The sequence below is a fragment of the Mesoplodon mirus genome, assembly GCF_964341445.2.
Source record: "Mesoplodon mirus genome assembly, chromosome: 2".
Lineage (NCBI taxonomy): Eukaryota > Metazoa > Chordata > Mammalia > Artiodactyla > Ziphiidae > Mesoplodon > Mesoplodon mirus.
The window spans coordinates 96,473,693-96,493,953 of NC_138977.1; positions in this window are offsets into that span (position 1 = coordinate 96,473,693).

Here is a 20,261-nt window from a genome sequence, read left to right on the forward strand (position 1 = left end):
CCTTACACTGAGAATTCCATAGTACCTTAAAGATAGACACAGGGGAAGAAGTGAAATAGTCAGCTGGCCAAGAAATACTTCCAATAAGTTTTATTATTCTGCTTCATTGCCTTGAAAACTATTCCAAAAGTGGGCAAATAGGAACACCTCTAACTTTTGAAGTAGTAAGAGGAACAGTCTCTGTGTTTGTGCCCAACCTGATGTTCATTTTCATCTCCCATCACAATCTGGCAGTGCGTGGATACAAGAAGCACATGTGTATACAGAGGCATCAAGAATAAGTTGGAACAAACACAAGTGAAGCAGAGGATTTGGAAAATAAAAGCAGAACAAAAATGTGAGCTGAGAAGAATAAAATCAATTCTCTTTGCAGAAACTAAGAGTTTTTATCGTTTTCCCTGTAAGAAAGAATAAAAAAAAATCATATCAGAATTCCACTCCTTAATCTTACATCAATGTCAACTGTATAATAAAATTGAGTAGTGAGTATTTTTTCTTTTTTTGTGTGTCCTTATCAAATATATATATATATATATATATATATATATATATATAAATAGATCTTTAATGGAGTATAATTGCTTCACAATACTGTGTTGGTTTCTGTTGTACTGTACAACAAAGTGAAACAGCCATATGCATGCATATGTCCCCATATCCCCTCTCTCTTGAGGGGATATCATCCTTCCTATCCCACCCCTCTAGATCATCGCAAAGCACTGAGCTGATCTCCCTGTGCTATGCTGCTGCTTCCCACTAGCTAACTATTTTACATTCAGTAGTGTATATATGTCGATGCTACTCTCACTTCGCCCCAGCTTCCCCCTCCCACCCAGTGTCCTCCAGTCCATTCTCTATGTCTACATCTTTATTCCTGCCCTGCAACTAGGTTAATCAGAACCTTTTTTTTTTTTTTAGATTCCATATATATGGGTTAGCATACAGTATTTGTTTTTCTCTTTCTGACTTACTTCACTCTGTATGACAGACTCTAGGTCCATCCACCTCACTACAAATAACTCAATTTCATTTCTTTTTATGACTGAGTAATATTCCATTGTATATATGTGGAACATCTTTATCACTTCATCTGTCGATGGTCATTTAGGTTGGTTCCATGTCCTGGCTATTGTAAATAGAGCTGCAGTGAACATTATGGTACATGTCTCTTTTTGAATTATGGTTTTCTCAGGGTATATTCCCAGTAGAGGGATTGCTGGGTCATATGGTAGTTCTATTTTTAGTTTATTAAGGAACCTCCATACTGTTTTCCATAGTGGTTGTATCAATTTAGATTCCCACCAACAGTGCAGGAAGGTTCCCTTTTCACCACACCCTTTCCAGCATTTATTATTTCTAGATATTTTGATAATGACCATTCTGACTGGCATGAGGTTAAACCTCATTGTAGTTTTGATTCTCATTTCACTAATAATTGGGGATGTGGAGTGCCTTTTCATGTGCCTCTTGGCCATCTGTATGTTTTCCTTGTTGAGATGTCTATTTAGGTCTTCCACCCATTTTTTAACTGGATTGTTTGTTTTTTTTGATACTGAGCTCCATGAACTGTTTGTGTATTTTGGAGATTAATGCTTTGTCTGTTGTTTCATTTGCAAATACTTTCTCCAATTCTGAGGGTTGTTTTTTGATCTTGTTTGTGGTTTCCTTTGCTGTGCAAAAGCTTTTAAGTTTAATTAAGTCCCATTTGTTTATTTTTGGTTTTATTTCCATTACTCTAGGATGTGGGTCAAAAAAGATCTTGCTGTGGTTTATGTCAAAGAGTGTTTTTCCCATGTTTTCCTCTAAGAGTTTCATAGTGTCTGGTCTTACATTTAGGTCTTTAATCCATTTGTACTTTATTTTTGTGTATGGTGTTTAGGTAGTGTTCTAATTTCATTCTTTTACATGTAGCTGTCTAGTTTTCCCAGCGCCACTTATTGAAGATGTTGTCTTTTCTCCATTGTATGCTCTTGCCTCCTTTGCCAAAAATTAGGTGCCCGTATGTGCATGGGTTTATATCTGACCATTCTATCCTGTACCATTGATCTATATTTCTGTTTTTGTGCCAGTACCATACTGTGTTGATTACTGTATCTTTGTGGTATAATTTGAACTCAGGGAGCCTGATTCCTCCAACTGCATTTTTCTTTCTCATGACTGCTTTGGCTATTCAGGGTCTTCTGTGTTTCCACATGAATTGTAAAATATTTTGTTCTAATTCTGTGAAGAATGCCACTGGTAGTTTGATAGGGATTGCATTGCATCTGTAGATTTCTTTGGGTAGTATAGTCATTTTTACAATATTGATTCTTCCAATCTAAGAACATGGTATATCTCTCCATCTGTGTATGTCATCTTTGATTTCTTTCATTGGTGTTTTATAGTTTTCTGAGTAGAATTCTTTAGTCTCCTCAGGCAGGTTTATTCCTAGGTATTTTATTCTTTTTGTTGCAATGGTAAATGGAATTGTTTCCTCAATTTCACTTTCTGATTTTTCATTGTTGGTGTATAGGAATGTCAGAGATTTCTGTGCATTAACTTTGTATCCTGCAACCTTACCAAATTCATTCATTAGTTCTAGTAGTTTTCTGGTGGTATATTTAGGATTTTCTATATATAGTATCCTGTCATCTGCAAACAGTGACAGTTTTACTTCTTTTCCAATTCGGATTCCTTTTATTCCTTTCTCTTCTCTGATTGCTGTGGCTAGGACTTCCAAAACTATGTTGAATAAGAGTGGTGAGAGTGGACATCCTTGTCTTTTTCCTAATCTTAGTGGAAATACTTTCAGTTTTTCACCATTGAGAATGATGATTGCTGTGGGTTTGTCATTTATAGCCTTATTATGTTGAGGTAAGTTTCCTCTGTGCCCATTTTCTGGAGAGTTTTTAATCATAAATTGGTGTTGAATTTTGTCAAAACTTTTTCTGCATCTATTGAGATGATCGTATGGTTTTTAATTCCTTAATTTGTTAATGTGGTGTATCACATTGATTTGCATATACTGAAGAATCCTTGCATCCCTGGAATAAATCCCACTTGATCATGGTGTATGATCCTTTTAATGTCAGTATTTTTTCTTATGTCATAATTTGAATTTGCCAATCTCAACAATTTATTCTTTAAAATTTCAGAGTTAAAAAACCCAAATGTTCATGTTCTCATTGCTTCATTTGTCCATTACACAAACACTTGTAGAGCGTAACATATGTCAAACAGTGTTAGTAGATGAGGTAAACTAGTGAATAATTGTAGATGTTACCTCTGCCATGAACAGACTTCACAATCTTAGGGTTTATACACTATGCAACTTCAATATAGTGTGGTCAACATATGATGGAATAAACATAGACTTATGCTTTTGTAGGGAAGTGTTTTATGTCAAACATGTAGAATCAAATTATTCTTCCCAGTAGAGCTGACATCTAAGCTAAACCCCAAAAGTTGAGGATTTAGACAATTGAAGATAAAGGGGTGAGCACTATTGACATAAATAACTTGCAGAAAAGTACACTATGAACAAATTCCTTAGGAAAACAAGAAAATCAGTGTCTTATAAGAATGGATAATTATGTCTGGATGGAAAATAGTATGTAATATGTGGTATGTCATTGTGATAGATGGGGTTGTGTGGGTAGGCCTAAAGGATAATTGCAGTAAAGAGAAAAGAAGCTTGGATAATAGGAAAAGTCCTGGTTTTCTCGGGACTGTAAACCATATTAGCATCCTGTCCTTTTCCTAAGTGTGTTGTAAAGCCACAGAAACGTTTTAATCAGAAGCACTGCATAATCAAATACAGTTTTAAAAATATTACTCTGGTTGCAATGTGGAGAATTTATTGAAGAATGATAAAGTGAGGAAAAAGAGTATAGATGTTTGGATTCAATGATCTCTTTTTTGACTATTCCAGGTGAAAGTATCCAATTGAGAGGACACATTCAAATAAATGGTACAGCACCCAATAAAAACATCACTTGAACAAAACATAGGGCTCCATTTTATGTATACAAAATATAAAAAGTTTGCATCAGTTTTAAATCACTAAATGCTATTCAAGACTGGATAATACTCATACTTAAATGGAGGGCAATTTGAATATTCATAAAGCACATTTCATGCTGTATTTGTAAGTTTACCATATATAATTGTCATTCACAGATATTCTCTTTTGAAAATGTAGGTTCCTATTGAATTCTTGTCAACAAGTGAAATTATTCTTCTATACCATTCAGAAAGGAATTCACATTACAATAGCAATTTACCAAGAAGCAAAAGAAAACTTCAAAATAATTCATTGAGAAAAAAAAAAAAAAGAAGAAATCACAGGCACTCTAATCACTGTAAGGAGCCAAGAAATGACTCAGTGCATATTTGTAATGATATGTGTAAATGTCAAGGAAACTTTTATGAAGAAGGCTCAAGACCTCAAAATTGTGTAAAATGGAAAGAAATATTCTCCTGTCTTTGCTATCCACATGGTAGGTTCTGTGATTTTCTTGCACTTTTGCACATGTGAGATGAACTGAAAAGAACCACTGACTTTCCCTTTATGACATTACCTTTATCTGGTCCCTGCATCAACTATTTTAGAAAAAATTGTACTATACTTTTTCTTTGGAGCTCATGTTAATTTGGTTTCAGAGTATCATAAATAACAATTCATTTAGAAAGCAACTTTTCATTATATTTTGTGGATCTTTATAGTAGCTGTACACTTGACCCAGTATTTCCATTTCTAGGAGATTTTCCTAAATGGAAAAAAAAAGTTTTATCAGTATATGCAATGATATTTGTTGCAAATTTATCAATAAAAGACAAGGGAAAGTGAAAAAAATATTCCACAGCAAGGAATCATTAAATATATTACCATGGATCTATATGACTGACTACAGGGAAGTTTTCAAAAGTGAAGATTTAAAACAATTTTAATGAAATCAAATATTATGGTATTAAGTAAAAAAACAAAAGCTGTGTATGCATTTAATCTCAATTTATAAATGTACATTCTGTTTTAAAAGTCCAATGAATATTTAAACACATTTGCATTTAAAAATATCACACACACATACACACCCACATTCACTGAATTTGGATCCTAATCTGCTAAACATCCTAATGATTTCTGAGCTCTACAGATTAATCCAAACACTGTTTTCAGCCTGCTTTTTTAGTGTTCCCAGATGTAGTTTAAGATATAATACCTAGAAAGTTATTGTAGGTGTATCATGCTTTACTCATGTATTGATTTATTTTGAAAAAGTATAAGAACATCTTCATTCTACTTTCCATGCCTACATAGGTCAATGATTATTAAAACTTTCCACTACCCAATTTTATATTTTTTCTTTTCTGCTCTATGCACTCCTCTTGTCTCCCTTAAGAATACCTATTGCTTTTTCAATTGTCTCAAATAAGCCATTTTTTCTATGTCTATTACTTATACTCCCCCAATGTATTCATTTTTCTTTAATATTTTAGCATTTTTATTTATATATTTATGATATATGGAAGAGGTAATAGTTTTTTTTTTTAGTTTTTATTTTATATTAGACTATAGATGATTAACAATATTGTTAGTTTCACGTGTACAGCAAAGTGATTCAGTTATACATATACATGTATCTAATCTTTTTCAAATTCTTTTCCCATGTAGGTAATTACAGAATATTGAGCAGAGCTGCCTGTGCTATACAGACTTCCTTGTTTGTTATCTATTTTAAATATAGCAGTGTGTACATGTCAATCCCAAACTCCCAATCTGTCCCTCACCTCCATCCTTCCCCCTGGTAACCATAAGTTCATTCTCTAAATCTGTGAGCCAGTTTCTATTTCGTAAATAGGTTCATATGTATAATTTGTTTTAAATTCTGCATATAAGTGATATCATATAACATGTGTCTTTCTCTGTCTGACTTATGTCACTTACTATGATAATCTCCAGGTCCAACCATGGTGCTGAAAATGACATTATTTCATTCTTTTTAATGGCTGAGTATATTCCATTGTATATATGTACCACATTTTCTTTATCTATTCATCTGTTGATGGACATTTAGGTTGCTTCCACATCTTGGCTATTGTAAACAGTGCTGCAATGGACAGTGGGGTGCATGTATCCTTTTGAACTTAGCTATTCTTTGGATATATGCCCAGGAGTGGGATTGCTGGATCATATGGTACCTATTTTTAGTTTTTTAAGAAACCTCCATACTGTTCTCCATAGTGACTATACCAATTTACATTCCCACCAAGAGTGTAGAAGAGTTCCCTTTTCTTCACACCGTCTCCAGCATTTATAGTTTGAAGATTTTTTGGTGATAGCCATTGTGACTGGTGTATGTAATATCTCATTGTAGTTTTGATTTGAATTTCTCTAATAATTAGTGATATTGAACATCTTTTCATGTGCCTCTTGGCCATCTATATGTCTTCTTTGGAGAAATGTGTATTTAGGTCTTCTGCCTAGTTTTTGATTGCAGTGTTTGTTTTTATGGTATTGAGACGTTTGTAAATTTTGGAGACTAATCCCTTGTCAGTCTTATCATTTGCAAATATTTTCTCCCATTCTCTGGGTTGTCTTTTCGTTTTGTTTATGGTTTCCTTTGCTGTGCAAAAAGCTTTTGAGTTTAATTAGGTACCATTTGTTTACATCTGTTTTTATTTCCATTACTCTGGGAGATGGATTGAAAAAGATATTGCTGCGATTTATGTCATAGAGTCTTCTGCTTATGTTTTCCTCTAAGAGTTTTATAGTATCCGGTCTTACATTTAGGCCTTTAATCCACTTTGAGTTTATATTTGTGAGTGGTGTTAAAGAGTGCTCTGATTTCATTTTTTACATGTAGCTGTAACTGTCCAGTTTCCCCAGCAACAATTATTGAAGAGACTGTCTTTTCTCCGTTGCATAGTCTTGTCTCCTTTGTCATAAATTAATTGACTGTAGGTGCATGGGTTCATTTCTGGGCTTTCTGTCCTGTTCCATTGATCTATATTTCTCTTTTTGTGCCAGCACCATACTGGTTTTCTTTGTTTGTTTGTTGATAACTCTTTGATGTTTACTAAATCTGGTCTAAACAACATTAAGGTAGTTGTTATTCAAGTCATTTAACATTGAAGATATACAAAAAAAGGATTCCAGTATAAGGTGAAATCTGATTCCTCTAAATAGAAATCTATAAAAATTTATGTAAGACTTATTCTCAAAGTTACCTTAATACTACATGAGATCAAAGGGTGTACTAAGTAAATTAAAAACATAAATAAGATAATAAGAGAAATATTTTAAACGTTTGAGGAAAACATTGGTTCAATCGTGAAGAGTATATCATGTATTGGGAACTAAATGATGCTCTCAAAAAATTCTTATGTCTTATTAAAACCAGCTGGTTACAAACCTCTAATCAAAAATGCTTTTTTTAATAGTACCATACTGTTTTGATGACTGTAGATTTATAGTATTGTTTGAAGCCAGGGAGCCTGATTCCTCCAGCTCCGTTTTTCTTTCTCAAGATTGCTTTGGCTATTCAGGGTCTTTTTGTGTCTCCAAACAAATTTTAAGATTTTTCTAGTTCTGTGGAAAATGCCACTGGTAATTTGATAGGGATTGCATTGAATCTGTAGATTGCCCTGGATAGTATAGTCATTTTGACAATATTAATTCTGCCAATCCAAGAACCTGGTATATCTTTCCATCTGTTTGTGTCATCTTTATTTCTTTCATCAGTGTCTTACAGTTTTTGGAGTATAGGTCTTTTGTCTCCTTAGATAGGATTATACCTAGGTATTTTTTTCTTTTTGATGTGATGGTAAATGGGATTGTTTCTGTAATTTCTCTTTCTGATCTTTCGCTGTTAGAATGCAGAAATACAAAAGATTTCTGTGTATTAATTTTGTATCCTGCCACTTTATCAAATTCATTGATGAGCTCTAGTAGTTTTCCAGTAACATCTTTAGGATTTTCTGTGTATAGTATTATGATGTCTGCAAATAGTGACAGTTTTACTTCTTGTTTTCCAATTTGTATTCCTTTTATTTCATTTTCTTCTCTGATTGCCATGGCTAGGACTTCCAAAACAATGTTGAATAAAAGTGGCAAGAGTAGACAGCCTTGTCTTGTTGCTTATCTTAGAGGAAATGCTTTCAGCTTTTCACTATTGAGTATGATGTTAGCTATATGCTTGTCATATATGGCCTTTATTATGTTGAGGTATATTCTTTTTATGCCCATTTTCTGGACAGGTTTTTTTATCATAAGTGGTTATTGAATTTTGTCAAAACTTTTTCTGCATCTTTGGAAATGACTGTATCATTTTTATTCAATTTGTTGATGTGGTGTATCACACTGATTTGTGGATATTGAAAAATCCTTGCATTCCTGGGATAAATTCCACTTGATGATGGTGTATGGTCCTTTTAATGTACTATTAGATTTGCTAGTATTTTGTTGAGGATTTTTGCATCTATGTTCATCAGTGACATTGGCCTGTAATTTTCTTTTTTTGTGGTATCTTTCTCTGGTTTTGGTATCAGGGTGATGATAGAATGAGTTTGGGAATATTCCTTCCTCTGCAATTTTCTGAAATAGTTTAAGAAGTTTAGGTGTTAACTCTTCTCTAAATGTTTGATAGAATTCTCATGTGAAGCCATCTGCTCCTGGACTTTTGTTTGTTGGGAATTTTTAAATCATACTTTCCATACAGTACTTGTGATTGGTCTGTTCATATTTTCTATTTCTTCCTGGTTCAACTTGGGTGCTTGTACCTTTAAAAATTTGTCCATTTCTTCCAGGTTGTTCATTTTATTGGCATATAGTTGCTTGTAGTAGTCTCTTATGAATCTTTGTACTATTTTGTGGAGTCTGTTGTAACTTCCCCTTTTCCATTTCTAATTTTATTGATTTGAGCCTGCTCCCTTTTTTTCTTGATGAGTCTAGCTAAAGGTTTATCAAGTTTGTTCACTTTTTCAAAGAACCAGGTTTTAGTTTCATTGATCTTTGCTATTTTTTTATTTCTATTTCATTTATTTCTACTCATCTTTACGATTTCTTCAGTTCTGCTAACTTTGTCTTTTGTTAGTTCGTCTTTCCCTAGTTGCTTTAGATGTAAGTTTAGGTTGTTTATTTGAGCTTTTTTTTTTTCTTTCTTTTCTTGAGGTAAGATTATATTGCTATAAACTTCCCTCTTGGAACTGCTTTTGCTGCATCCCATAGGTTTTGTATCATTGTGTTTTCATTTTCATTTGTCTCTAGGTATTTTTCGATTTCCTCTTTGGTTTCTTCAGTGATCCATTGGTTGTTTAGTAGCATATTTTCAAGCCTCCATGTGTGTGTGTTTTTTAGAGTTTTTTTCTTGTAGTTGATTTATAATCTCATAGTGTTGTAGTCAGAAATAATGCTTAATATGATTTCAATTTTCTTAAATTTACCAGGCTCATTTTGTGGCCCAGCATATGGCCAATCCCAGAGAATGCTCCGTGTGCACTTGAGAAGAATGTGTATTCTGCTGCTTTTGGATGGAATGCTCTATAAATATCAGTTATGTCCATCTGGTATAATGTGTTATTTAAGGCCAGTGTTTCCTTATTGATTTTCTGTCTGGTTCCTTATTGATTTTCATCTACTGATGAAAGTAGGGTGTTAAAGTCCTGCACTATTATTTTGTTACTGTTGATTTTCCCTTTATGGCTGTTAGGAGCACCTCAATATATAAGGCAAATACTATGTTGGGTGCATATATATTTACAATTGTTATATCCTCTTCTTGGATTGATCCCTTGATCATTATGTAGTGTCCTTCTTTGTCTCCTGTAACATTCTTTATTTTAAAGTCTATTTTGTCTGATATGAGTATTGCTATTCCAGCTTTCTTTTGATTTCCATTTGCATGGTATACCTTTTTCCACCTCCTCACTTTCAGTCATTACAAGTCCCTAGATCTGAAGTGGGTATCTTGTAGACAGCATATATATGGGTCTAGTTTTTGTATCCATTCATCCAGTCTGTGTCTTGTGGTCAGAGCATTTAATCCATTTACATTTAAGGTAATTATTGATATGTATATTCTTATTGCATTTTGTTAATTATTTTAGGTTTGTTTTTGTAGGTCTTCTTTCTTCCCTTCCTCTTTTGTTCTCTTCTCTTGTGCTTTGCTCAGTAACTTTAGTGTTGTGTTTTGATTCCTTTTTCTTTTGTGTTTGTGTATCTATTGTAGATTTTCAGTTTGTGGTTACCATGAGGTTTTGATATAGTATTCTATATATAAACAAGATTATTTTAAGTTGCTGGCCTTTTAATTTCGAATGCATTTCCAATATCCTGCATTTGTGTTCTCCTCTTCTCATGATTGCTGATTTTTATATCGTATTTGTATGTGGATGATTTCTTACCTTTACTGTGTGTTTGCCTTTACCTCAGGGGTCCCCAACCCCTGGGCCATGGACCGGTACCACTCTGTGGCCTGTTAGGAACAGACCACACCACAGGAGGTGAGCAGTGGGTGAACAAGTGAAGCTTCATCTGTATTTATAGATGCTCCCTATCACTTGTGTTACCACCTGAGCTCTGTCTCCTGTCAGATCAGAGGTGGCATTAGATTCTCATAGGAGCATGAACCCTATTGTGAACTGCACATGTGAGGGATCTATGTTGCACACTCCTTATGAGAGTTTAATTCCTGATGATCTGAGGTGGAGCTGAGGCGGTGATGCTAGCACTGGAAAGCAGCTGCAAATACAGATTATCATTAGCAGAGAGGTCTGACTGCTCAGAGACCATAATAAATCAATTGCTTACAGAATCATATCAAAACCCTATCAGTGAGTGGCAATTGACAATTAAGCTGCATCTGGTGGCAGGCTTTATAGTGGCAAGTGAGTTGATGTACTTCAGTTGTAAAGCTGCATCTGGAGAATCTGACACTTATTTTAGTATGCGCATAGCCCTTCCATTATTTTATTTATCACTTCTCTCCATGACTCTTTCCCACACTGCACACTTTTCTCAGTCACAGTTTTGGTAAGCCCACAAGCTAACCCTAGCCAAAATGAGTAAAAAAACAAACATTGCTGAAGAGCTACTTTGAAAAGGGGGAAAGACCCAATGATGAGACAGCAGAAGATTCTAAGACTGCCAACAAAAAGAAAGATGCATTTAAAAGAAAATAAAAAGAGTCCTACTTAAATTATGGGTTCATTGCAACAGGTGATTCACATTCTCCAAGCGCGCTTTGTATAATATGTGGTGACCAACTATCCAACGAAGCCATAAAACCTCCAAAACTGCCTCTCCATGTGTAGACCAAGCACTCTGCATAAAAATATAAGCCTCTGGAGTTTTTCAAAAGAAAAAAAGAAAAGTGAACACAAAGAACAGAAGCAATTATTGAAGGCCACCACTTCATCAAATGTGTCTGCACTGAGAACATCATTCTTAGTGGCTAACCACACTGCTAAAGCTAAGAAGCCCTTTACTATTGGTGAAGGGTTGATCCTGCCTGCTGCTAAGGACATTTGTCATGAACTTTTAGGAGAAGCTGCAGTTTAAAAGGCGGCAAGTGTTCATCTTTTGGCTAGCACCATAACTAGATGAATTGAAGAAGTAGCAGAGGATATTGAGGCACAATTGCTAGAGAGGATTAATGAGTCACAGTGGTATGCAATCCAGGTTGATGAGTCTACTGATGTTGACAACAAGGCAACAGTGCTTGTTTTTGTGAGATATATTTTTCAGGAGGTTGTGCATGAGGATATGTTATGTGCACTTTTGTTGCCAACCAACACCACAGTTGCAGAACTATTCAAGTCTTTGAATGATTACATATCAGTAAAACTGAATTGTTCATTTTGTGTCTGTTTATGCACAGATGGAGTGGCTGCCACGACTGGACAGCTTTCTGGTTTCACTATTTGGGTCAAAGAGGTCGCTTCTGAATGTGAGTCTACACACTGTGTTATCCATAGAGAAATGCTGGCTAGCCAAAAATGTCACCTGAACTTAAGAATGTTTTTCAGGTTGCGATTAAAATTACCAACCACATTAAAGTACATGCCCTTAACTCACATCTGTTCATGCAGCTCTGTAAGGAAATGGACAAGGAGCACACACATCTTCTCTTATACACAGAAGTGAAATGGCTTTCTAAAGGTAGATCACTGGCCAGAGTTTTTGAATTTCATGAACCACTCCAGAGATTTTTTAGAAAAACAGTCACCACTGGCAGCACACTTCAGTGACACAGAATGGGTTGCAAAAATTGCTTACTTGTGTGACATATTCAACCTGCTCAATGAACTCAATCTGTCACTTCAGGAGAGAATGCCAACTGTGTTCAAGTTGTCAGATAAAGTGGCTGCATTTAAAGCCAAACTGGAATTATGGGAGCAATGAGTGAACATTGGGATTTTTGATGTTTCAAACATTAGCAGAGATTTTGAAAGAGACTGAGCCAGGACCTTCTTTCTCCCAGATAGTACATGATCACCTATCTCAGCTTTCATAAGAGTTTGAGCATTACTTCCCAACCACAAAATATCCCCAAACGGGGAAGGAATGGACCCACAACTCATCTGTAAATAAGCCAGGTGAATCGACTTTGTGCTAGAAGAGGATCTACTACTTGAGATCACAAATGACGGTGGCTTTAAAAGTATGTTTGAGACAAATTCAAATCTCCATACATTCTGGATTAAAGTTAAGGTGGAATATTCTGAGATTGCCACAAAAGTATTGAAAAGCCTGCTTCCATTTCCAACATCCTATCTTTGTGAAGCAGGGTTTTCTACAGTGACAGCAACCAAAATGAGATTATGGAGTAGACTGGACATAAGCAACACACTTCATGTGTCACTGTCTCCCATCACCCCCAGATGGGACCATCTAGTTGCAGGAAAACAAGCTCAGGGCTCCCACTGATTCTGCATTATGCTGAGTTGTATAATTATTACATTACATATTACAATGTAATAATAATAGAAATAAAGTGCACAATAAATGTAATGCTCTTGAGTCATCCTGAAACCATCCTCCACCCTAGTCTGTGGAAAAAGTTTCTTCCACGAAACTGGTCCCTGGTGCCAGAAAGGTTGGGGAGCGCTGTGTTACCTGTGAGCTTTTCCATTTGTAATGTTCTTTTTTCTAGTTGTGGCCTTTTCTTTTCCACTTAGAGAAGTTCCTTTAGCATTTGTTGTAGAGCTGTTTTGGTGGTGCTGAATTCTCTTAGCTATTGCTTGTCTGTAAAACTTTTGATTTCTCCATCGCATCTGAATTAGATCCTTGCTGGGTAGAGTAATCTTGGTTGTAGGTTCTTCCCTTTCATCACTTTAAATATATTGTGCCACTCTCTTCTGGCCTGCAGAGTTTCTGCTGAGAAATCAGCTGATAACCTTAGGGAGTTCCCTTGTATGTTATTTGTCATTTCTCCCTTGCTGCTTTTAATATTTTATTTTTGTCTCTAATTTTTGTTAATTTGATTACTATGTGTCTCAGTGTGTTCCTCTGCGTTTATCCTGCCTGGGACTCTGCATTTCCTAGGCTTCAGTGACTATTTCCTTTCCCATGTTAGGGAAGTTTTCAGCTATTATCTCTTCAAATATTTTCTCAGGTCCTTTCTCTGTTCTCCTTCTGGGATCTCTATAATGCGAATGTTGGTGCATTTAATGTTGTCCCAGAGGTCTCTGAGACTGTCTTCATTTCTTTTCATTCTCTTTTCTTTATTCTCTTCCATGGCAGTGATTTCCACCATTCTGTCTTCCAGGTCACTTATCCATTCTTCTGCCTCAGCTATTCTGCTATTGATTCTTCTAGTGTATATTTCACTTCAGATATTGTATTGTTCATCTCTGTTTGTTTGTTCTTTAGTTCTTCTAGGTCTTTGTTAAACATTTCTTCCTTCTTCTTGATCCTTACCTCCATTCTTTTTCTGAGATCCTGGATCATCTTCACTATCATTATTCTGAATTATTTTTCTAGATGGTTGCCTATCTCCACTTCACTTAGTTGTTCTTCTGGGGTTTTATCTTGTTCCTTCATCTGGGATATTTTCCTCTGCTGTTTCATTTTGTTTAACTTTCTCTGATTGCAGTTTCCATTCTGTAGGCTGCCAGATTGTAGCTCTTCTTGCTTCTGCAGTCTGCCTTCTGGTTGATGAGGTTATCTAAGAAGTTTGTGCAGGTTTCCTGATGGGAACCACTGGTGGTGGGTGGAGCTGGGTCTTGTCCCTCTGGTGGGCAGGGCCATGCTCTGTAAGACTTTAAGCTGCTTGTCTGCTGATGGGTGAGGCTTTGTTGGCTGTTTGGCCTAAAGCTTCCCAGCCTTGGAACCTACAGGCTGTATGTTGGGGCTAATTGTGGCTTCCTGGAGAGCTCATGCCAGTGTGTACTCCCTAGCACCACTGCTGCCAGTGTCTTTGTCCCTGCAGTGAGCCACTGCCACCCACCCACCTCCATGTAAGACCCTCCAATACCAGCAGGTAGGTCTGGCCCAGTCTCTTATGGGTGTCACTGCTTTTTTCCCTGGGTCCTGGTGTGCACAGGTCCTTGTATGCGTCCTCCATGGGTGAAGTTTCTGTTTCTCCCAGTCCTGTGTAATTCCTTCAATCAACCCCTGCTGACCTTCAAAGTCAGATTCTCTGTGCGCTCTTCCTCCCATTTTCGGACTCCCAGGCTGGGAGTGGGGCTCAGAACTATCACTCCAGTGGGAAAACTTCTGTGGTATAATTGTTTTCCAGTTTTTGGGTTGCCCACCCAGCGGGTACAGGATTTGATTTTATCATGATTGCACCCCCTCCTACCACCTCGTTGTGGTTTCTTCTTTGTCTTTGTCTGTAGGATATATTTTTTGGTAGGTTCTTGTGTTTTTTTGTTAATTGTTGTTCATCAGTTAGTTTTGATTTTGGTGTTCTTATAAGAAGTGGTGAACGCACATCCTTCTGCTCTGCTGTCTTGAGTCCCTGCCTCAAAATCCAGGTCAGTTACACACAGTACACTGGGCAGTTGTCCATTGTTGGGCATGTACAGCCTTCCAAGTGTTCAAGTTAAGTCATTAAAAATTCAGGGACACCAACAGTTGGACAGTTACAGACCTCCACCACAGGGCCCTGTTCTTATACAACTAGCTGCTCAGAGGGGAGAGCAGAATGCCTTAACTCTGCCCACAGATGGATTCCAAAAAGAGATGCCCAGCTTCACCTCCCAAAGCCTCCAGATAGTCATTCCCTCATCTTGGAGAGGAATGATTGAAGAAGTATAATCATTCTTAAAATAAATTTTACTATGGTCTAGAATTATAGTCAGATCCAGAAATCACATTTATCCAAGCAATATGAAACCAAAGTTTAAGAAGAATCATTATATTACATTATTGTGACATATAAATTGATAACATTTAGATATAAATGATTATACTGACACTGTAAGAATGTTATCTAACCCCACGGTTATGTTGCTCTTCTTGACTTCTGAGTTCTATTGAGCTAGTATACAGAGAAACATTACTTGAGAAGATAATTTTTTTTTGAAGCAGACTACCAACATCTAATCAAATTTTGGCTGTCACTAAATTCTCATCATATGAAGCAATTCAGTCATAACATTCAGGCATACTGACACCTAAAGTTTATCTTCACATTTATTGGTACAATAAGTACTTGAAAATTAGATGAACTGGAAGCATGCTCCTGAAACTTAAAACTTGTATTTCCTCTGAACTCTTTGACTTAAAAAGACATTTCACTATCTATCTTCCCTAATACATTTGAAATTCTAAATCACTCTGTGAACTTTGTACCAAGCACTTAAAATATAAGTTACACATCTTAAGAAATGAATGTCTAGTTGGGACAACTTAGTCTCTGTTTTTGTTGTCTACTCCCAGATATAGTCCATGTACTAATTTTAATATGAGCTAAATTTGTTAGGTTTTCAAATTGTAGTATAATTTGAAAAAATATGTATGCATGAGTACATGTGAGGGAAAGCCTCCATGCATTTTTAAAAAGAACATTGTGCATATTGAAGTTAATTTCATATATGCAAACACACTTATAAAGTAGCCATCCATACCTAATCATCTGCATGTCCCTCACACATCTCTAGAAGTGAAGGCATTAATACTGTATTATTGCCTTTTTTAAAAAAAATCTAAACTGAAAGAAACATGGAGACATTTCATGTCTGTTCCATCTTTGAAAACTTAATTGTGCCCTGTGTATTTATTTCTTCAAACATTTCTCTTTTTTTCTCCTAGTATTCTGATAATGCAAAATTACAACTTTGATATTGCCCCAAATTTCTTGGATATGTTATTCCATATTTAATTTTTGGTTTTCTTTGTGTTTTAATTTGGAACATTAGTATTGAGCTGTCTTGAAATTCACTGACTTTTTTTTTCTCATGTCTACTAATGAAACTGTCAAAGATATTCTTCATTTCTGTTACATTAGTTTTTACTTCTAGTCATTCTTTTTGATTCTTCTTGTAAGTTTTCATCTCTAGGCTGACATTACCCATCTGATTTTGCATGTTGTCTACTTTTTTTCCATTAAAGCCTGTGGCCAGATTCCTAAGATCTTCTCATATTTGATGATTTACTAGAAGGTCTCACAGAACCTAGAAAAAGTCGAGTATGTGTGGTTACTATTTATTACAGTTAAAGAATACAGATTAATATTAACAAAGGGAAAGGGAATGTGGGGAAAAGTCCAGGAAAAAGAAACCAGGCAAAAGATTCCTGGTGGAGTTGCACACACATGCTTAATTCTTCCGTAATGTTATGTAATACATACATAGTATTGCTAATCACAGAGCTCACACAATCATTGGTGCCCAGGGTCATTTATTGGGGATCAGTCACACAGACATGTAGCACCTGTGTGACTGACCTCGGTTACTCAGACTCTAACCTTTGTGAACAAAAACAGGCATTTACCTTATTACCTATTTGATCAAACTTATACCACTTGGTCCAAGGCCTCAGGCATCCAAAAATGCTCTTATCAGGCAGAATAGTCCACAGACACAAGGCTCATCAGGGAGCCAGTCAAGGGCCATTTCTAAACAGGCCTTTCTTGGGAATATGCAATGTGAGAAACCAGGCCTGATGAGTTAATACTTTCCTACACAGAGTGTTTAACATATTATTTATAGTTGTTTTAAATGAATGTCTAATAATTCCAACATTTGGGTCATATCTAAATCTGGTTCTATGGATTGCTTTGTCTTTTTAGTCTGTGTTTTTTCTTACCTTTTGCTATGCTTTGTAATTTTTGTATCTCTTTGGATATGCCTGTCTCACCACATTTTGGGGGTATCAGTTTGCCCCAAATCTTCAATTCTCTGATGGGTTCAAAAATGTCATTGATATTCAGTTACTACATATTTTTCTTGCTTTAAGGACAGAAACATCAACTTCCAAGATCTTACATGTCATAAATAAAACGAGAAGTCTCTTCATTTATTTCTCATAGACTAAATAAGTGTTAGTCCTCAAAACACACAAGGTAGTTTACTTAGACTTGTAAGTAGAAAGTAGTGATGAAAGGAGAATTATAAATGCTGATAATGTTATCATTTATAGAAGTAGACATGAAATATTGAAAATGGAATAATTCTTTTTTGGGGGGTGTTAATAATTTTTATTGGAGTATAGTTGTTTTACAATGTTGTGTTAGTTTCTACTGTACAGTAAAATGAATCAGCTATACATATACATCCCTCTTTTTTGGATTTCCTTTCCATTTAGGTCACCACAGAGCACTAATTCTTCTATTATAGTAATTTTTAAAGATTGGATGATTTGGTTGAAACAGAAAGTTCAAGTTAGAAAATAGCAGGCTTCATAATTTCAATGTTTAGAGCAGATTTAGGATTGTTACTATTCGACTGTTAAGTCCTTCAGGAACCAACTAACTGCAGTGATATTTGTATAAAGCGTAAATGTATGAAAATCTGTTTTTATAAGTTAAGTTTTGACCCATTGTATTTTTATTCTTATTGTTTTTTTATTGAGGTGTAGTTGAGTTATAATATTGTGTTAATTGCTGCTGTACAGCAAAGTGATTAAGTTATACATATACATACATTCTTTTTTTAATATTCTTTTCCATTATGGTTATCATGGGATACTGAATATAGTTCTCTGTGCTATATAGTAGGACCTTGTTGTTTGTCTGTTCTATATATAAAAGCTTACGTCTGCTAACCCCAACCTCCCACTCCATCTTTCCCCCAACCCCCTTCCCCTTGGCAACCATAAGTCTGTGCTCTATGTCCATGATTCTGTTTCATAGATAGGTTCATTTGTGTCATATTTTATATGCCACATATAAGTGATATCATATGGTATTTGTCTTTCTCTTTCTGACTTAATAAGATAATCTTTAGTTGCTTCCATGTTGCTGCAAATGGCATTATTTCATTCTTTTCTTTGGCTGAGTAGTATTCCATTGTATATATGTGCCACATCTTCTTTGCCCATTCATCTGTCAATGGACATTTAGGTTTTTTCCATGTCTTGGCTATTTTTAATAGTGCTGCTATGAACATAGGGGTGCATGTATCTTTTCTTTTTAAATTTTTATTGGAATATAGTTGATTTACAATGTTCTGTTGGTTTCAGGTGTATGGCAAAGTTATTCAGTTATACATATGCATACATCCACTCTTTTTTTAAGATTCTTTTCCCATATAGGCCATTATAGACTACTGAGTAGAGTTTCCCATGCTATACAGTAGTTTCTTAATAGTTATCTGTTTTATATATGGTAGTGTTTATATGTCAATACCAATGACCCATTTTTCACTTCTACACACTCTAAATTTTAACATCATGTTAAATCTACTTAAAAGTATGACTTAAGGAGAAAGGGAAGAATCAGTTATTCATCTCTACCCACCAGTGTTGAGTAGCAAAGGTGAGAGTATTGTGGTGAGGGTTGGAAAAGAGCTCTGCCATTTTTTAAAACTCTTCACTGGATTAGACAGATGTCTTTTTACATTTTATTTTGTGGTTCTAGAAACATCTATATTGGCATTGGGAAGTACACTGAGGTTTCTTGCATCTGTGACTTCCTAAATAAGATTAAGAATTGTTACAAAGCTTTCTCCTCAAGCAACTTTGTTTTGAGCACTCCTGAGAATGGTTAAGGACTGGCTTTTTCATAAAAGAATAAGTATTTATTCACATGAAATAAAATGTCAGAATTGAAATTATCAATAATTGAGAGATAAGAAATATGTCTTTTAAATTTATCCAGATAATTTATGTTATTGATTGAAGTGTTTACCATATTGACTGGTTTGGGATGAGTATAATCATGAATATACTCAGTCTCCTAAATATTTACAATATAGTAATGTTTATTACATTATGAATAATAATTTTATCTATATAAAAAGATTAGGAACTTAAATGTAGCTAACAAGCATCTAATATGCATATGTGAGCAACAAAGACAAAACAAGAAAAGATATCTTTATTACTTTGCTGATTGATGAAGGTCTGGTAAAGACAGTTATCATATATTTGATCTTTCCTTGGGTGAGAGTGAGCATATTCAAGAAAATGTAGAATATACTGTAGCAATGTAGCTGAAGAGACTCAAGGAAACTTTTTGACGTGTGTGTACGAGTGTGTATGTATGTGCATGCAGATACAAAACAGGTCTATGGGGAATTATAATTCCTTCAGTCAATAAGTAATGTTTAAAATAAAATAACATTTAATTAAAGTGTGCATTTTAAGGAATGTTGACAATGTGTGAGCCCTTATTTAGTGGTGTGATAAAACTGATTTTCACTGGCTCACTATATCTGATTATAAATTTTCAAGCAGTTCTTAAACTGTTGATAACTTGAAATTGGCCATCGTGGGAGGATTTACACCACAGAAATCAGCAAATGTTGTAAATTAGAACTCTTCTTCTCCCCCTCTTGAAAGAGATGGCTTAGCAGTACACCATTACCCATTCTCTTCCTTTGCTTCTTTGGTGGACGACTCAGGTAGCTACTGCGAAAGCCTCTGTACCCCTTATTAAAGGTGAAGACAAGAGCTCAGTTCAATGGTCATAATGCAACTTCCACATAGACCCAAATGTACCCTTCAAGTCTCATGGGCAGCACTGGAATAAAACTCAAGCAAGTGAATTATGCAAAGAATCCAGACTTTTCATGCTCTTTTAAGCATAATTTGTATTCTCCTACCCATGTACAGAATTGACATTTTAAATATGTCAGATAACTGGAAAGTTTTATATTCATAAGTCACAATAGTC